This window comes from Manis pentadactyla, chromosome 1 (genome assembly GCF_030020395.1).
Source record: "Manis pentadactyla isolate mManPen7 chromosome 1, mManPen7.hap1, whole genome shotgun sequence".
In the NCBI taxonomy this organism is placed as follows: Eukaryota; Metazoa; Chordata; class Mammalia; order Pholidota; family Manidae; genus Manis; species Manis pentadactyla.
In genome coordinates this window covers 62,853,939-62,868,255 of record NC_080019.1, presented here as the reverse complement: position 1 = coordinate 62,868,255, position 14,317 = coordinate 62,853,939, and the positions used below count along the sequence as shown (strand labels likewise).

Below are 14,317 nucleotides of genomic sequence, written 5' to 3'. Positions count from 1 at the left end.
CCTCATTTTTCTTCCAACAAGAGCAGCAGCCTGCAAAGGACTGGGGAGGGGCTCTGGTGGTTACAGCCTGGTTGGCTTCCCCAGGAGGCGCAGCTCAGGGGCTGATGCAGGTTTAGTCTGTGTCCTCAGGAACACACAGGAGGCTGCCTTCCTGGGTGGGGTGGTGAAGGAAAGCCTCTCTAGAGACCTGGAGGAGGAAAAGTGAGAATGGAGGGGAGGACCCATGGAGATCGGAGGTGGCCAGAGATCACTGCCTTTCCTGCTGGCCTGGAGGACTGGGCAGATCTACAGCAGGGCCACGCTTCCCATAGCAGGCCCCCTTCCCGCACTCCATCACGGCCTCATGGCTGCAGGCCCCGACACAGGAACTAGCGAGCTGGGCCAAGAAGGCAGGCCCAAACTGAGCACGCCGGGCCCAGGAGGGCCAGGCGCAGGTTTATGGCGCAGCCTGAGAGGCACAGCGAGGGTACCTAATACATTCAGGGTTGGGGTGGGAGGCTGGGGTGGAGGAAGCTGCTCGGAGTCTGGGAGGGCCCCTCCTGCTCACCCCGGTCCAGTGGGTTCTAATCATTTCAAATATATTGACCCCCTTTTGATATAAAAAAATCTGATGTCTTTCACATCATTGACAGTATTTTTACCTTCTCTTCATACTAATAATTTCCAGAAAGTAAATTAAAAGCAGATGGTCTACTTAGGTATGGGCATGGGACAAAATGTTCCCTGAAAGCTGTTTAAGATGGAGTGCACACAGCTTGTAGAAAATCAGCTTCATCTCAATAGAAGTAATTCCTTCTTCTGTTCTGTGTAACCCTACACCTAACCCGAACCCTACCCGTACCCCCACCAATTGATGTACTGTTTTAATTCTGTCAAATGCATAATTATTATGTATTTGGATCTCATTAGTTGCATTATTTAGGAAATCTGGAAATAGTACCATTCTGCTTAAAAAATAATTTTTTACTATGGAAACTTTCAATAACAAGAGTAAAGAAAATAGTAAAACAGATCCCCATGTGCCCATGACCAGCTTTAATAATGAACATATGACATATCTTGTTTCATCCCCAACCTCTACCCTCCCATTCCCCTGCCCCTGGCCACTGGGCTGTTTTAAAGCAAATTGCAGACTCATATCATTCATCTGTGAATACTTCAGACTCTAAGAAGTAAGAACTCCTAACACCTAGAAGTTAACATTTATTTCTTAATATCAACAAATATCCCATCATGTTTAAACCCCTCAGGTGTCTCATTAATGGCTTTTTACGGATGGTTTGTTTAAATCAGGAACCAAAAGATGTTCACATTTTGGTCACATTTGTTAACATGTCTCTTAAGTCTCTTGCAGTACCTAGTAGTTCTGCCTCCCTCTTATTTTTCTTGTCCTTTATTTATTGAAGAAACGAAGTCATCTGTCCTGTTTCCCACGGTCTGGAATTTGTTGATTGTACCCTCTTGATAGGTCTGGAGGCTTAATCAGATTCATGGGCAATTTTCTATAATAACATTTCATACATAGTATGGTTTAGTTCTTATTTTATCATAGCATGTGTCACATAGTATCTTTTGTCTGTTTTTGTGAGACAGTCACTATAGAGTGCTGCATTGTAAAATTTTCTATCAACATTCTAGCTAGTGGGTTTAAAAGACAATCCACTAATGAACATTGCCTAGATTCATTATTACATTAAGGTGTGAAAAATGGTGGTTTTTGAGTTCTATCCACCCCTTCTGAATTTATTAGCTGAAATTCTTCTATAAAGAATTCTCCAACATCAACTATTTAGTTACCCTGAAATACAGTTTGTACAGGATTTGCAAATAAACACTTGCTTTTTTACCAGTTTTCAAAATAATTAGCCAGTGTCCTAAAAATTGCTAAAGGTGACCAGTGAGATGGGTGTCTGAGATCTTAGCTTACTAAATGCCATCAAGTTAGCCTGCCACAGTCTCATGGATGTCAGCAGAAGACATGCAACTCCTAGGTCAGAGCAAAGGACTCACAGCCCAGCGAGCAACATGAGCTTCACATGCCCTTGATTCCCAGGTCCCATGGGGCAACATGGAGTGGCCCAGGTGGATGCTGTACCTGCAGTGGTGTTGAAGCACAGGGAGAAGCACTGAGCCTGGTGGATGAGGAGTCACCTTTATCCTGGAGGAAGACATTACTCATCCCCCAAGGTTGTTCTCTGCTAACAGAACACTGATAAATGGTCTGGGTCAAGAGTGGCCAGGAACCTGTGTTCTTTGCACACCCACCAAGAACATGCAGGTGTGCTCAGAACCTAGAGCCTGAGTCTGACAATCTTTTTTTCATTTTTACAACATTATGTACGAACTCAGTTTTTAAAAAATATACTTGACCTATTTCATTCCATTGCAGTCATTCTTCTTTTTGATGCTCAAATTGTCCTTTTTCTGGCCAATGGGACTTGACTCCTGTGATCTTTTGACATGATCCCAGTAGTCTCAGGTAGCCTTGCTTTCTAGCTCAACAAGATGTTGCCGACTCTCTTGCACATTTCCCGCTTCAGGCCACCAGAAATTTCTCCAAGAAGGCCTTTACTGGGAGATGATATTTAGAGACCATAATCTAGGATCTAGGGGTACTCATTGCTCCTTGGAGGGGGTCATGGATTCTAGGTCTTGTCACAAGACAGAGCTAGGAATAGGTATTTGTTTTAAAATATAAAAATTATGAGTCAACATTAATATTTCAGATTAAAAGATTACATATCTTAATTTCAGATCTTGGAGCTTACAGAATTTGACTTCTTAAATTTTGTATTTGTGTCTCTTTTATGCTGAAAGTTTTGATTCCTATTAATAGTAACATAATTATTTTATCCTAGTATATAATCATTTCAAAATAATATTACTAATATTATTATCACAATGTGATTAATGAACTCAATGTAAGTATTCTTTGCAATTTATTTAGCATATGTTTTATTTGTAATATTCATCTGAATTACTGTCTTTTAAGGTCACTTTTATAATTTTCTGTCCAGTTAAGCCAACAACTTAATATGCAGTTAGGTTCATTTATTCTATGTTTGATTTTTACACATATTTTTTAATTTAATTTTCTTTATTTTGTAAAGCAATTACATGATTCCAAGGTCAAAGCTATTAAGTAAGATAAATTCAGATAAATTTAGTTTCCATTCTCTTTGCCTAATTCCTTCATACTCCCCCTGTATACAGGAAACCATTTTCATTTCCTCTTCAACTGTTGTTGCCCTTGTCTTGAACTATAGGCAAATATAAATACAGATATTTATATTCCCCAGTCTTTATATAATAAGGGTAGTATACTATACAAATGATTTTAAACCTTGCCTTTTTCATATAATAACACATGCCCTGTAGATTCAACCAAGAATGTATGCAGAAATTACCCTTCTTCCTTTCTAGAGCTGCAGAGAACACCATTGCATTGACATTGTAGTTTGTCAGACCAGTCCCTGATTGTTGGAAATGTGGATTTCCAGTCTTTTGCTATTATAAATCATGTTTCAGGGAATAGTCTTTTGATGTGTCACTTGTATTTTTTTGCCACCATAGCTTTGAGATAGATTCCTAGAAGTGGCACTGCTGAGTAAAGGAGTAAACACTTACGTAATTTTGCTAGATATTACCAAATTCCCCTCCACAGGGTTTGTGCTAATTTGCAGTATCATTATTATATACATTTTAAAACAGGGATGTGACAGTTTTATTTAATCTTTACTATATATCAGAAATTATATATATTTGCAGCAATTTGGACTTCTAATAAAATACTCTTAGAGCTAAATCTTGAGAGTACAAAGTGTTAAGCATTTTAGGGTTTCTCAGGCAAAATTTGTAAAGACAAGTCATATAAGAGACTATAGAATGATTGTTTGGTTTATATTCATGTTCCCAGGTGAAGTGTGAGCCTTTAACATTAGGTAGACCTGTGTCCCTGCTCCTGCCTCCCTATCTATTGCCTTGGGTGACCCTGGACAAGTCACTTAACCTCTGTGGAACTATGGAGAAAGCATCTGTGGGAAGTGTGAGATGAGATAATGCATGAAAGGCCCTTCGCACAGAGTCTGGAGCAGGTGGACCACCATGTGGAAGAAATCATTCTCTGACTTGTTGGTGGGACCACCCTGCCCCTCCTCGTCCTTGTGGACCTCAGTGAAGGAGGCAGCTATGGTAGGACTGCATGACGGGGAGATAGGCTAAGTGATTTGTCCCAGTTTGCCCCAGACTTTTCTGGTTTTAGTTCTGAAAGCCCCATGCCCTGGGAAACCCCTCAGACCCCAGCAAACTGGGACAGTTGATCACTTTCTTGGGGAGGCAGGCCTGGCTTGAGGGCCTTGGGGGACCTCTGCCAGAGGCTGGAGACAGTTCCACCTCACCATTCTCAAAGGTTACATGGGAGAACAAAATAAGCTGCTCTTACCCAGGAGACCAGAAACGTTTGAAAGTTGAAACAGGGCCCTCACCTTGAAAGGCTGAAAAGCCGGGGGAAATCAGGGTTGAAGCACTCCTTTCTCTAAGGCTGTGGCTGGGAATAGTTTTGCATAGGTCCCTTGGCCTACTGGGATCAACTGTAACCGAAAACTCCCCTGTCTGTTCCAGAATAGTTAAGGTTAATATTTTATTGAATAACAATAGTGAGGTGTATAGTTAGCCTATTAGCCATTCCGAAATATGGATTTTAACGTCATAAAAAGCAATCCCATGAAATTATTTAATCTTCCTTATTGACTGGAGTAAGTCATCATTTAATATTGACCAAGCAAATGAAAACACTGGTATTTGGCAGCCGGAGCTTCAGGACTCATGGCAGGAATTCTCATGCCAGATTAGAGTCACTCAGCTCCAATTATCATAACATTTTCACAAAGTAAAAATGTCTTTCCCTAGACTGTAGGATGCTCCAAGATTGCCAAGAAGTAGGTCACTCAGCCAGAAAGTTCTGGAATGTGCTTGGATCCTCTGACCCACCTCCAGTATTCTCGGGCTGCTGAGCTTCCCCAGGAGCAGCCCTGTCCATCAGCTCTTGTTCCTGTCAGGGCCAAGAACAGACTCGGGGTGTGGCACTCCAAGTGCTCTGAGGTTTTAGCCCCAATGGGCTTATAACATGAGTCATGCAACCAAATCCTGTTAATTGCCTCTGAAATTGTAAGTTCACATTTAGGATAGCTTAGCATTTCCTCAAGAGCTGGGAGTCCTTTCTCTCACAAGGCACTCGTCCATGGGAAATGCATGTAGTCTCCTGCGGCTGGTTACTCATTCTGTGCCTCCTTTGATCTCACCGTCCACCACGCCATCTTTGCATGTCAAGTGCACTGTGTTCCAAAATCCCTGCAGGGGATGTTCAGCCAGTTGTGATGGCCTGGCCCCCAACAGCATGGGATGATACCACTCCAAGCCTGGGGCCCATCTAATCATCACCCGGACGCAGCTGGGAGGGGGCACCAGAAAAGGACCGGTTCTTGGGACTTCCTCTCCTGGGGCCTTGATTCTCCAACAGAGTCATGTGAGGGCTGAGCAATGTCTGGACTTGAGCCCACTCAGGCTGCAGCTCACAGAGAGGCTGACACGGCGTGGCTCTCCAGGCCGCAAGCCTCCGTGGGCTCCATGTGCCTCCCAGACTGGTGCTCTGTGTACAGGTCGGCTGGAGTCCTTAGCATGTCTGGGCCATAGCCCTTGGGTGGCACCTGGGGTGAGGAAGGCCTGTGGGCCACCACACTTGGGCTCTTGCTTGTAAAGCAGTGTGGCTCTTTAGAGCCTAGGAATTAAAAAAATTTTTTTTGATTAATTCCTTATTTTAATTAAATCATGCATAAACCTGATACAAAATTCAAAATGTGAAATAAAACACAGTAAAAACGAAGTCTCTCTGCCATTGCTGCCCCCACCCCATTCTGCCAGCATCTTCGTTTCCTTCCAGAGCTAACCTATGTCCATTATTATGGTGGCTTTCAACATTACAAATGCAGTCCACCTGCTTCCACACTATTCTGCACCTTGCTTTGTCCCACTAACAGCACACTCAAGAGTCCTGTTTCTGGTGGGAGGAAGTAGTTGGGTGCTTGTGTTGGAAGGAACAGGACCCACCCAAGGATTTGTTTCCAGGTAGGAGGCTGGGCCCCAGGGGACTCTAGGACAGGAGCTGGGCACAGCCTGCAAGGTGCCCTGTGGATCTGCTAGCACTACTGCCCATATTCTGTCAGGAGAAACAAGTTACAGAGACTTGACAAAGGCCACTGAGCCATCTCATCCAAGTATGTATTCCTATGTGTCTGTGCATGCATGTGCACACATGGGAACTAGACGTGTATTTCTCACACCCACTGCCTGTGCAGGTGGTGATTGGGGGGGGATCAGGCCCATTCATCTTCTCTTACTGAGTGCAGAGGCTTGCACACGGTAGGTGCTCAAGAAACATCTGCTCATTTCTTCCTGGTCCCTGAGCCTGAATCCTATGCTTTAGCCAACCTAGGAGATTGTTTTCCAGCTCCTAGCCCTTGCTTAGGAAACAATTGTGTTGTTTCTTGTATTTCTTTTCTTCTACCTGAAATATCCTCCCAAATCATAATCTCCTGCTAAAGCTGTGAGCGCTCTTTTGGGCCTTCCTTTTCTGGGATGCATACCCTGACCAGCCATCCAGTCAAAGGCCAGTAAAATCATCTGTCTATCTCACACAAGCTGCCCTGAGCCTTAACACACATGCACACACACACACACACACACACACACACACACACACACACACACACACAGTAACCTCTCCTTACCTAAACCCAATCTACCATTGGCACCAGTGACTCAACATTGTGTGTGTAATAATGCCACACTAGGGCCTGATGGCTCCAAATGGCATCTGGAACCAGAGGGCTGGGGCAGACCCTGGCCTCATCCGTAGATCTGTGGTCTTTCTATGGTGAGCCACTGTCATTTCACCAGGTAATTTCTTTTTCTTGCTGTCTCCTGGCTAATCCTCTCTCTAAACCTCCTAAGGAAGAGGGAGCTGGCGATAGACACAGGACCGGCCACCAACCTCCAGGGCGTGTGTGGGATGAGTTTTCTCCTCCCTCTACGCATGGGTGCTGGCCTGTCTGGGGCTTGGCAGCATCCGGCCCTGTCAGCTGTGGGCAGAGGAGAGGAATCACAGTGTCTGGAGCTGCCTCAGGGTCCACTTATTTCATCATTGCTTCAACAAGCATTAACTACGCTTCTCCTGTGGACTGCAGGGCACTGAGGTTAGAGCTGTGAACAATGCCAGGTCTAGTGCGTAAGGAGCTGATAATCTAGAGAGGGAGACCAGCAATAAACAAACTGCAATAAACTTACAAGCAAATAAGAACCTATAGCTGATGTGTCAGCAATGCCATACAGCCAACAGCAGAGAAGCCTGGGTGCGTGGTTGGGTTGCCACTTGTCAGGCTGGCCTCAGAAAGCCTCTCTGATGCGGCGATACCTGAGCAGGGACCTGGAGGAAGCAGGGCAGGCTGAGGCTGTGTGGGAGCAGACCCCAGGGACAGAGAAGCAGCTGTGATGTGCTGGGGGCACTCGGGGCAGAACAAGGGCCTGGGGTGCCTGGGAGGAGTGTGAGGGGACAAGGTCAGAGATGTGGTCCAACGTAAGGGTGCTGGCGGTGGGGATGAGTGGGAGCAGATTGTGCAGGCCACAGAAAGGGCTTTGGATTTTACTCTGTGCGAGGTCCAACCCTGAAACATTCTAGAAGAGTGACAACATTGAACTTACATTTTAAAATTATCATCCTGCAGCTGGTCAAAGGGTGAAGGCAGAAGAGGGAGGCTGGTGAGGAGGCCACAGCAATGATCAGGTAGGAGAAGTTAGTGCTCAGGCCCGGGCAGCAGCTGAGGACGCAGTGGCCTGTGGTCTGATTCTGGCAGATACTGAAAGAACAGCCAGCAGGAGTTGTTGAAACGAAGAGAGGCATATAGAACGTCAAGGGTTTGTCTTGAGCACCTGGGAGATATAGGTGGGGAAGGCTGTGGGAGCGGCAGGTGCCGCTATGTGCCAAGGGCAGACCCCAGGATGCCTTCTCAACCTGACTCAGCCTGACAAGCCTGTTCCACGACAGGCTTCAATTTCTTCTTAAGATCCAGGACTTGGTGGTCATTAGAGACAGTGGCTTGAGGAAAACTGGAAGGCTCATTCCTGCTGGGGCCCCGGCGCAGCACAGCTGCCCTGCAAGGCCTCCTGGGGAGGGGCGGGGGTGCCCACGGGGCTGCCCTTCTCGTCCCAGCAGCCTGCTCCAGTATTTGCAGGGAGACCATCCTCAGCAAGAAAGCTCATGTGTCATATTTAGATCAAAATTTTTCAAATTTGATACCAGGAGATAGTTTTTAGACTCTGCTAGATGGCTACTTTGTAGGTGCTGTTTATCGTTATGAACACACAGCCCAGCCAGGCCAGCCTCAACTGCAAGGTGTGAGGCGTTCTGACCCCGTCCTGCCATAGTTGTGGGAAATGTCCCTGGGGTGTCTTCTGAAGCAATCGAGCCCGCTGACATGTGAGCAGGGCCCTTTCCCGTTGGGCGCCCCGGCCGGGACGGCCCCACTGCCTCCCCCGTGGTCTCTGCAAGTTGAACGGCCTCTGCAGGGGGCTCCTCCCTGAAGTCCAGGTCAGGGCTGAGCCCAGAGCCAGCCGTTCTCCGGGCAGGGCTCCTGCCTCTGAGGAGGAGGAGGGAGGATCTTCGCGGGTCTCTGCATCTGTAAGTTTGGGGAGTGGGTAGATCCTCACGTGACTCTCTGGAAGTTGTTACTTCAGGCTTTGCTTTGGCCACTTAGCAGTACCAAGAGACTGTCCACTGCATGGTGGGGACGCCTCATGCTCCTGCTTTAAGAAGCCACATCAGGGCTCTCCTGTGAAGGAAGACAAGGACCCAATAGCCAGGAAGCAACCAGGTGTCCTCCTGTGGGCAGTTCTGGTCTGCAGGTTGCTGGGCTCTGAAGGGATATAGTGATGGTGGTGGCTAACATTTCTTGAGGTCTTACTGTGTGCCTGATCTAAGCACTTGGCATGGATTATACCATTCAATCCTCACAACCACCAACTGAGGTTGGGTGGTGCCAAATGAGGATATTATTGTTGCCATCTTAGAATTGAAGATAGGCAGGCTTGGCGAGGCTAGGCAATGGGCCTGCAGCCGCGCAGTCTGTGAGTGGTGAGGCCCAGGTGGGAGCCTGTGTGGCCCAACCTGAGACCCTTCATGGTGGCGGTTGCCCTTGGCCAGGACAGGGCCAGTCCTGTGCCCCACAGGTGGGTGGCCACCCCAGCCCTTGGCGTAAGGGCCTTGAAAATACACGCAAACTCACCCTAGCAGTTCAGAGTGCATGGGAAGAAGTCTCTGCCTCAGAGCACTCATGTCCTAGCAGGGCAAAGGCCATGTGCTGAGCCCACCCCCTCAACCAGTGCCCCTGGCCCAGTCATTGTTCTGTAGCGTTCCCTGTGGGAGCATGAGGAAAGAAGTGACTTCTGCTGGGATGCTAGCATTACCGGGCTGAGCTACCTGCCTCTGGGGACTTAGACCTTAAAAAATCTTTTCCCTATGTTGGTTAATCATGACCTTAAGTGCGGGTGAACCATGGGTGCCATTGGCTGTTGTGTCCCCAGACCGAGCGCAGGACCCGGCACGGCCCAGTTGCCTGGTAAGGCTCAAGTGCACAAAGGACATGGACCGTCAAAGCGAGGAGCTGCTGCATCATCAGCCTGGCAGCCCTGGCAGTGGGTGTCCCAGGTGAGGCTCCAGAAGGTCCAGGGTCCCAGGTCCTGTCCCGTCCCCTGAGAAAGGACAGCATCTTGAAAATAGCTTTAGAAGCCTTGGATGAATGGCTTTGGGCACCAGCCAAAAGCCTGCCTGAGTGAGGCTCTTGGAGAGGGAATGGTAGGCTGGGCTGAACCTTCAGGGAAGACAAGGCTGCTCTGGGCAGTGTCCAGATGACAGTCCCTAACCCAAGGACTTGGAGAAGGAAGGTGGGCCTGTGACGTCCAGAGCCTCCTTCAAAGGAACCAATCTCCTGTGAACGGCCATTTGGGACTTATTGGGGGTGATGTGGCCAGCTGGGCCCAGAGCAACAGGTCAGGACAGGGCACCAGCACCCAGGGCAGCCCAACCCACCTCCCAGCCCCTTGAAGGGGTCAGGGAGAACGTCCAGGCCCTCAAAGACATTGGGAATAAGTCTCAATTTCATTCAGTGAATATTTAATGAGCACCTACTTTGTGCCAGGCCCAAAGCACACCAAAACCCCTGCTCCATGGAACCCACAGTCCATGGGATGACAAGCCCCCTGCCCCCTTACACTGAGAAGGCTCCCCGGGGGTGGGCTGTGCCTCTCCTGCAGTCGAGAGGACGGCTGAGGGGAACGGACCGGGGCTGGAGTGTCAGGCTGTCGCCATGGGGCGCTGCAAGCAGGACAGCTGGGCATAGGCTTTCTTAGCTACAAATTTTTAAAAAAAGAATCTTAGCTGAAACTCCATGTGAACAGTGTTTTATTAAGCATAACTTTATTTAATGCCTTCCCATTTGTAGCATTTATTTATTAAGCCAATTGGTGAGAACAATAAGGCAGTTTGGTCAATTCAGCGATTTGCTACCTAGGGTTACAGAAATCAATCAGAGTTCTGCCAACCTAGGCATCCAACACCTTCCCATATATCAGGAGTTCTGAACCTTAGCACTACTAACATTTGGGACCAGATCCTATGTTGTGGGGGCCCATCCTGTGCATTATAAGACGTTTCTCAGCATCCTTAGCCTCTACCTACCAGATGAAAGACACAGCAGCATAAAGCAAAAATGTCTGTAGGTATTGTCAGGTGTCCCCCGGGGGGCAAATTCAATCCAGCTGGGAGCCTCTGTGGTCTGTTCTGACTGTGTGCTATCAAGAAAACCCTATTCCATGTGGGGAAGTACATGCAACTGGTAAGCTTTTTTCTTTTTTAATCAGCTCTCTGGACACTGCCAGGGCCACCTTTAATTAAACAGAAGTTTTGTTCTAAATGGAAATGTGTACAAAAAACAGTTAACTGCAGTGGCCCAACTTAATGTGTTGGTAGTTTTCACTGTACTAAAATTTGTATGTAATACATTTGTGTGGGTGTGTTGTTTTTATTACAGTATTAAAGAATAGGACATTCTTCATATTAAAAGCATTCAGACCAAATGTTGGCAGATCCTTAAGCCCTTTGGGAGTCGGGTGCAGAGGTGCTAGTCTCACATTAGAAAGCTGCCATAGAGAGGTCAAGATCTGATGACAATAGAGGCTGCACAGGAGGGCAGGGTCTCGGGCACCCATCTGCTGCCCCAGAGACCCAACGGCTGCAAAGTCTGGAGGAGGCAGGGAGGGTGTGTGGAGGAATGGGAATCTCTCAAGAGAAGATCCAGATTTGTAGAGAAGGAAAATAAGAGTAATTTAGGGGCTGAGGCCTCTACCCCCTTGCAGTTGTAAGAAAAACCCCATAATCCTGGTGATGCAGGGCCAGGAGGTTAAGCCCAGAATAATCATAATGAAAAAAATCTGTTTGCACCACTTGGTGCTTCCAGAAATTCCCAGGAGCAAGTGCAAGATGGAGAACCCTGGTGGGAGTGCTGCCAGTTGGAACTGAGCAGGCAGTGGTGGGATGACAGGTCGGGACAGCGTCTTTCCCAGCTCCCAAGGGTGGGGGCACCAGCCCCCGGGGGACAATGCAGTGGGGGCCCTACAGGCTGTGAGAACAACAACTGGCTTTAATGTCCCAGAAAAAATAGTCAATCAGTTTGTTCTCCCTCCTCCAAAATTGGGAGCCAGTTGCAGGGTTCACTCCTGGGAAATCTGCCTCACACGTGGTGGGACACCGACCCCAGGCCAGCATGCATCACACTGGTGGGGACTGATAATAGACACAGCAAAAGATGGAGCAGCCTGACCAGGACACCAATGGCTCCCACGAACCATGTCCTCAGCTTCTGGGTTGGTTCTCTGAGGGAAGCAGGGGTACAGAGGCTCCGCTCACAGGGCACCTTTCTTTCCTTCTGCGCCACGGTCACTTTGGAGATTTTGTTCTCATGAGATGATTGACCACTTACAAAGTGTTGGAATTTGGGTGCTGAGAGACTGAAGAGATAGTGCAGTCTAATTCCTCATTTCACAGACTGGGACTCGGGTGCTCAGAGAGGTGACTTTTCTGAGGGCCCCTGCCCAGGAGTGGGGTGGCTTGTCCTGAGCCTCGTGGCATTATCATCCAATCCAACCTGCTGCTCTCCTGAGACACAGCAAGCGTGTGCATGTGTGCACGTCCGAGCATATCCAGGAGAGCAGATATGCGTGTCTACACATCTTTGTAAATGGCTGACTACGGTACACCTGAACAGACATTATAGTAGGTGCTAGACACAGGGTAAGGGCTGGGGAAATAGGAGGGGATTTGGGTGTGTGGGTCAGGCTGACTGTGGGACTGGGAATGTCCTTGGAGGTCTCTGACTGGAATGATGCCGGGCTGAGGTCAGGCCACTCAGAGAAGGTGTCCCAGGAAGAAGGTTAAGAGTGACCCTCAAAATGTCAGCTGGTGAAGAGGGACTGGGAAGACTGTCCTGCAGAGGGGCTGGAGGCTGGAAAACCAGAGGAATGTTTGGGAAATGTCTAATAGCCCATACTCACTTTGGGGCACGGTTTATTTGGGGAACAAAGAGCTGCCAGGCATTTACGGAGCACCGGCTGTGTGCAGGCACTGTGCTGGGCGCCGGAGACCAAGGCAGAGGAGGCTTGAGAGTTTACCAAGAGTTCGTTCTGTTGCAGACTTGGAGGCTTGCAGAGGTCCTGATCGGTGGGGGACACTGTAGATTCTAAGAGGAATGAAGCATGGTGCACACCCCCAAAAATTTGCTGACCACAGGGAAGGCTTCTGGGAAGCAGACACAAAACAGAGTGCAGAGGCGGTGGGCGCTGCCTGGGAGGGCCTCCTGCTGCGTTCTCAGTTCCCAGCCCAATCCTGGTTCCCATACGCCCTCTAGCCTCGGAGCTCCCAGAATGTGCATGTGTGCGTTCCCCTTCCCATGGAAGATTCTCAGAGGACTCCAGCTAATGCCCCCCAGCCCCAATGCAAGCCTAAGTTTTGGTCTGAAGGGAGTTCAGAGCTCAGTTTATCCAGGGGGAAAACTGCCATTTTCCCCAGGGCACTGTATTTCAAAATCAAGGATGCAGAGGTCTTCAGACCTTGCCTGACTCCTCATTCTGTGAGTCCCCTGTGGCCTCAGTCAGCAGAGAACCCCAGCTTAGCAACTTCTCTGCTTCACATTGAGGGCTGTCACTGGCCCACCTCGGTATCTCTCCGTTAGGATGCCTGGACACTGGCAAGAGTCTTACCTCACATTCGGAAATTGCCTTACAGCCTCCTGCAATCTCGAACGTCTCCTTGGCATCAGCAGAGCAGCCATGGGTTCCGTTTCACAGACAAGGTCAACTGAGGTCTGAAGAGTGCCAGGATGGCGCCAGAGCGCCGGCTCCCTTGGAGGTCGGGGCCTCCCTATGCCAGGCCCACGCTGCAGCTCTCCTCGCAGCGCCCACCCCTTCCAGCCTCCGGTCACTTCCTGCCGAGCGCAGGCCACGTGCGCTCTGCTCCTGTGCCACCGCGCTGGCCTCCAGGACCGAGGGGCTTCCGGAGAGGCTCTCGGCCCGCCCAGCGAGCCTCAGCCAGGACCCCCCCACTGCAGGCTTCTGCTGACCCTGGCCTTGGGCGCCTTCCTCTTCCAGCAGGAGAGGATGCTGGGGAGGATGAAGAAGGCTCTGGGGAGAGGCAAAGCCCTTCTGGGAGCCATCTTAAGGGAAGTGGATGCTCCTATGTGGCCTGCTGCAGTGCTGGGCCTCCCCCACCCTTGGCTTCCTCACGGCTTTGGTGCTGGAAAGAATGGGCTCCTGAGCCTTGCGGGAGGCAGAGGTCGGCACATTCCAGGGCTCCACCTTTCCGCCTCAGTCAGAAAACTCCCAGCAGACGGAAGGCCTGGGCCCCACCCAGGTTGCCCTGGGAGCTGGCAGCGGACAGGCTGTGGGGACCAGCAGCAATTCTCTGCCGGGCAGAGCTCTTGAGCTGCTTGGTCTCTGCCGAGTGGAGCCTGACCTGGGAGCCTCCTGCTCTAGGGGTGGTCTGGCTCCCAGACCACTGTTGCTCCTTGCCTGGGTCTGAGCCGTGGAGCCAGCTGGGAAGACGGGCCTGTTTTCTGCTGGTGGATAAGACACACTGAATCTTGTCCTGCTTCTCTCCTGACCTGGCTTCCCAAGTCACCCTGTTTGGTCTGCCCTTGAGGCATGCAGGCCTTCTCTG

The 14,317-nt window shown here is 49.3% G+C and overlaps 1 long non-coding RNA gene across 1 annotated transcript; it reads right to left on the bottom strand.

Moving 5' to 3' along the window:
* Positions 1-3,017: 3,017 nt before the first annotated feature.
* Positions 3,018-13,824, bottom strand: LOC118911127 (uncharacterized). The gene is made up of 5 exons (XR_005024354.2): positions 13,363-13,824; positions 8,761-8,882; positions 7,756-7,910; positions 7,342-7,480; positions 3,018-5,776 (listed from the first exon to the last, which is right to left on the bottom strand). It is a non-coding gene; the product is annotated as an uncharacterized LOC118911127 (long non-coding RNA).
* Between the last annotated feature and the right edge of the window lie 493 nt (positions 13,825-14,317).